Source organism: Pelodiscus sinensis, chromosome 2 (assembly GCF_052426305.1).
Source record: "Pelodiscus sinensis isolate ZL-2025 chromosome 2, ASM5242630v1, whole genome shotgun sequence".
Classification (NCBI taxonomy): domain Eukaryota; kingdom Metazoa; phylum Chordata; order Testudines; family Trionychidae; genus Pelodiscus; species Pelodiscus sinensis.
Window position 1 is genome coordinate 214,361,040 of NC_143053.1, and position 6,047 is coordinate 214,367,086.

The window sequence follows — 6,047 nt, forward strand, 5'->3', positions numbered from 1 at the left end:
CATTTCTAAGTCCCACACTGCAATCCAGTTGAATCCTGTAAGTGCTTAAACTTACTCAGATAGTGCCTACATTTTTCAAAGTAAAAATTCCCTACATGCAAAAGTTTCTGCCTTTGGTTATGTCCACTGCTGTATCCCCCTCAGCATCCGGATGACTATCACCTATTTAAGACCCGGAATGATTCATAAAGCAGGAAAGACAGTCATTCAACCACCTAATTCGCACAAGAGTGCAGATTTGTAGGCATCCACTGAGTACTCATAACAGTTCAGACCCTATTATAAATCCAGGAGGAGGCAGCAGTGCTGCCTCTTTCCCCCTTATAACTTTTATCCCACTGGAATGTAGGAGACCCAAGTTCATTTCACAGCTTTTGCACTGAGGATACTGAATAACTGGAGCAGGGGAACTTGCTCCTTTATTTGGCCTTATGATTTTTTCATTATTGATCCACAGTGAAAGAGCTTCATTAGGAGAGACTGACAGAATCCCTCATCAGACTATCCCATATTTCAGTCCCTACGTAAAAGAATAAACGGACACAAATCAGATAACAAAGGAAAGGTAATATAAAAAAACCTGTAGGAGAACACTTCAATCTCCCTGGACACACAGTAGCAGATTTAAAGGCAGCCATCCTGCAACAAAAAAACTTCAAGAAGAGACTTCAAAGAGAAACTGCTGAGCTACAGTTCATCGGCAAATTTGACACCATCATTTTAGGATTAAACAAAGACTGTGAATGGCTAGCCAACTACAAAAGCAGTTTCTCCTCTTTTGATGTCCACATCTCCACATCCGCTGCTAGAAGTGGGCCTCACCCTCCCTGACTGAATTGATCTCATTATCTCTAGCCTTACTCTTGATTGGTACTCTTTTCTTATGCTTGTATATTTATACCTGCCTCTGGAATTTCCACTATATGCATCTGATGAAGTGGGTCTTTGTCCACGAAAGCTTATGCTCCAATAAATCTGTTAGTCTATAAGGTGCTACAGGACTCCTCGTCGCTTTTGCATGTTTCAGTGGTTATAGCTCTCAGAGGAGGGAGACCCTTATTCAAACCCCTTTTTCCCATTCTGGCAGAGGGAGGAATTGTACTTGGCTGACTCACATCCCAAATGAGTGCTATAACCTCTAGGCTGAAAGTTATTGGCAGGGGACGATAGGGCATCACCATCACCCTTTCCTCTGGCCATTTTGTGTGGAGTGAGGCAGTCATCTAACACATTCACAGAAGAAACTATATAGACTCCTATGGGGGAGGGGGCAGACTTCCTGGGCCCCTGGACAAGGGGAGAGGGGAGGAATCAGCTCTGCACTCCCTGGAGGGATGGGGCCTCTGGTGGAAGGGGTGAGGCTGGGAGAGCCAGCCCTCAGTGCCACCCAGATCATGCCATGGCAGACCCTGCATCCCCTCCAGCCCTCAGAGCTAGCCAGAATGTGGGTCTCCAACAGTGATTTAAAAGGTCTGGGTCTCTGGCAACTGCAGCCATGTGGTTGCAGGGGTGGTGGCCAGGAGTCTTGGGCTCTTTTGAATCACTGGGCCTAGGGCAGCTGCCTCCTTTGTCCCCTTCCCCCTCATCAGCAGCTCTGGATTCCTAATCCGGGGGAGGGGATTCTCTGTTTGAGAATCACTTGCAGATATAGATGCCTTCCTGCAGCCTGGATGTGAGCATCTATTTCAGAGAAAGAGGCAGAGCTTAGCACATTGTCATCTCCCATTGGCTAACTCAGGCAGCTCCCAATGTAGCATGCTGACTTCTACATCACTTTCTAAAGGCATGTATCTCTTCCCATTCATTGTATAGGAATCCTGAGTGCCTAATTCAGTTTTGTGAAAGATAGCGATTCCAGTGATTTTCTAGGTGCCTAAAAGTTAAGTGCCGCAATGGTAATTGCAACAACGAGGTAGGTGCATTCATGGATCTCACCCTTAAGTTGTCTCAAGTTAGGCACCCAAAGTAACTAGTCTCTTTTGAAAATCTTGGTCTACACCTGAATTTACCCAGTACCTATATTATTGCTCTATGTACTACAGTAGCATTTTGTTTTGTTTTAAATGAAATGTATAAAAGTTAAGAACTGCAAATTATGAGTGCAGACTCAACTATGCAAATCAATACAAATGAGGTCCTTTAATTCTTAGTATTACTATGGTAACCCAATTGTTTGATTGGAAGGTATTTTTGTGCTCCTTTAAAGCATGGCTAATATTGCTCTAAATGACTGAAAAATATTAAAATGCTGCATAGAAAAGACAAGAGGCCATAGAGTGTTCTCATTGATACCTGTGTAAATCCAGGGTATTTTCACTAAAGCTAATGTGGCTATTCCATATTCCACATTTACATTGGTTGAAGTGAAAGCAGAATTTCCTCAAAGAAGTTATATATGATGGGGTCTGGTTCTTCTTTCACTTTCACCAGTGTAATTCCATTACTTTTAAATCAAATTGTTCTTGATTTTTTCAGGTGTCATAGAAAAAGCTGGTCTAGTATGTTTAACTTGACAATGTCTTTTCAACTTTTTGTCAGCGAGTGTCTTTCTAACCAGTTTTGATTCCTGGTGCCAAGGCTGATTTATCATTATTTTTCCTGTGCTATAGGATATAAGTGAATTGTATTTGCTTTTAAACTTTACTGTTTGATGTCATGGATACATTGTTTTGAATTAATTCATTGCCTATAAAAAGATATTGAATGACCGATTTATGAGACTCCAATGTTTTTTAATCTGCAGATTAGAAGGTGGGGGATATAGGAGTGAAGAGAGCCCAGTTCAGCTTTCTCCTATTTTACAGGCATAAGGATCTTGTGCAAAAAGGGGTTTTTGTGCAAAACCAGCATGTCCACACTGTTGTTTTTTTTTTTTTTTTCACAAAAGCCTCTTCTGCAAAACGGATTGGAAGAGATTATGCAAATGAAGCACGAGAAAATGCTAATGAGCACTTCATTTGCATTGCCTCTTCCGCAAAAAGTTTGTAGTGTAGAAATAGCCCCAGTGTCCCCTGTAAGCTGATAAATTCAAATGCCGCTCAACTAATTAGTAGAGCTCCCATGTCTAGGTTTTGTGTTTCAATTGATGGTGCACATTCACACATGGCTTGGTGCACATAACATTTTATTCTGCACATGATGGGGAAAAAATTCATACATGGATGGAAAAGATTAGAGAGAATTTTGTGCACTCAGCATACAACAGAATTTAGTCTTGTTTGTTACCACTGGAATATGTTTGATAATGAATGAATACAAACTGATTTCATATAAACTAACACAAATAAAAAAAGACTGTCTTATATAGAGCATTCATTATTTGTAAAGCTAGGGAGATTTAAATTAGGAATCATGCTTCACCAGCCTAGCACAAGACTAAAATAAATAAGTGTATAAAGGGTTGCCAAGTCATTTGTTTTAAACACCAAGAATACATGATGCTCCAGATGAAGGCTTGTTAGTATTGTTCACTTGAGAATATTTTAGAAAGTTGTATTTATTTAATTTGGGACATGTTACACTACTTGACAGCTCAGGAATAGTGTCAAAGAGGTCTTTATGTTGCAGTTAGCTAAGAAAAAAGAACTGCCTGTAACGATAATTAAACTATATGATAAGAGGCTTAGGTCATGCTAATATTTGGCTGACTACAAAGAATAGTAATTGAAGCAAGGTTATTATAATAAGGATACTGTTAAATAAAATATTCTTGAATTTATGTAAGTGCAACTAGTCCTAAATAGCAAAGGGAATTTGCACAGTAAATCAGAGGAAAATTATATATGTTACAGATTACACACAAAAGCTACATTAAAATTGTTATTTAGGTTGCAAAATCAAACATTTGGAAATAGGAAATGTCAGAATTAGGGTTGTTGCTCCAAATTTAATTCTACCTCCTTGTGTTTCCATCCTTTGCACTACATGAAACTAGGTTTTTGTGTTGGGGGATAGGGAAGTAGCATTTATACTATAATGCCTGCATACAAGGGGGCAGAATTGAGGATGCCTGAGCAAGCATAAATCTTTTTTTTCCTAATTTTTATGCATTAAACTTAGAAAACTAATTTATGTTCTTATTCCATACATTTTTTAACATAATTTCTTTAGGCTTGAGGTTTTTTTAAATTAAAATGGTAAAAGCAAACATTTCCCCCTCTTCCATGCATCATCATCAGGATTTTGAACCCCCTGTACCATCAGCACAAACTTCTACCACTGGAATTACAGGACTAAAGGCATCAATAGGTAGCAGGAGATGACAGTTATCCATGAGTGGAAGAGCATCTCATTCTGCAGAACGGTGTTAGAGGGAGTCAAGCCCTGCTTTCTGCCCATCCCTTCCCTCTCTATCATATGGCCAGTGGAATATGAACTGGGCTAAAATTTTCATCAGCATATACTTTGTTCACCTGCTATGCTCACAAATGGCAAAGCTATGAGTGAGTTACAAATAGGGATGTTTGAGTGTAAACAACTAACAATTTAACCAATAAGTGGAGGCTTATCTGTTAATGGTGTTGGTTACACTCAGCGAAGCTGCCTCCCCAGGAGCCAAGCAGTCATGGACTATTGGCTCAGCTCCCAGGGAGGTGGCTTTGCTGCCAGCTCCACTCCAGGGAAGGAGGCTTCATTGCCACAGCCAGGGAGGCTTCACTGCGGGCTCTGCAGTACAAAGCTGAGATTTTCAGCAGTAACGTGGTTACCCTATCACATGATTTTTAATATCCCTAGTTACAAAGAAGTGTCACTCGTATTCTATATATAACACTGTGATGTTGCACCCCCATATTTCTATGGAAATATGTTTTTGAACATGGATATATATAACTTGAATATGCTTTATGCAAATTGGGGCATGTAACCTATCATTGAAAAGCTTGACTATGTATATTCTATTTGTGTGCACATATCATTCTTGTATGTGAAGTTAAAATATGAAGTTTAAACCCATTTATATATCTAGACATGCTAGTGAAGGCCATTAGCAGTACTCAAAATATGTCATGGCCCAGTGCTCAAGACAAGGATTGGTGAATAGTCTTGTTTTTCCTGTAAGTCTGAGCTATGATTGGTTCTACAAAGACATGTGGTCAGGTCAACTGATACTGGAACCCATTTTGAATGTGGTACTTTTCAATGGGGGAGGAAGGGAAGGATGAAGCTAAGCGCAAAGGAGACTTACCTTGGGCGAGATCTATTTATAGGCAGGGAACCAGACAATAGGGGAGTTGGCAGTTGGGAGACACCAAGACACTCCCTGCTTACCACCAAAATGACTGCTGGAAACATCTGAGACTCAACAGGGGGAAGGAGCTTGTAAGAAAAGATCATTAAAACTACACTCCATGTAACAAGTCCCTCAGGGTACGTCTACACTAGCCCCCTAGTTCGAACTAGGGAGGCTAATGAGGGTGACCGAAATTGCTAATGAAGCACAGGATTTAAATATCCCGCACTTGATTAGCATAATCCCGTCTGGTCGCCATTTTGGAAACTGACTAACCCAAAGTAACTACCTGTGTCTACACGCGGCAGAGAAGCGGGATTCCCAGATAAACCCCTTAGTTCAAATTAACTGTAACTCCTCGTGGAATAAGGTTTAACAGTTAATTTGAACTAAGGGGTTTCTCTCAGAATCCCGCTTCTCTGCCACGTGTAGACACAGGCAGTTACTTCGGGCTAGTCAGTTTCCAAAATGGCGACCAGCCAGGATTATGCTAATCAAACGTGGGATATTTAAATCCTGCACTTCATTAGCAATTTCGGTCGCCCTCATTAGCCTCCTTAGTTCGAACTAGGGGGCTAGTGTAGATGTACCCTCAGAGTATTAAACTTAGATGGCAGGACATTATGGGAACATCTATACTGTGGTGCTATTTTGGGAGACTTCCGGTATCCTGAAATAGCTATTCTGCATTTTATTTTACTTACTAACTTACTTTGATCTATCTATTATTCCTTGCAATCACTTAAATCCCACTTTGTGTATGTAATAAAATCACTTTGATCAGGGGAGCTGACAGCCATGCTGGGCTCAGGGAAAG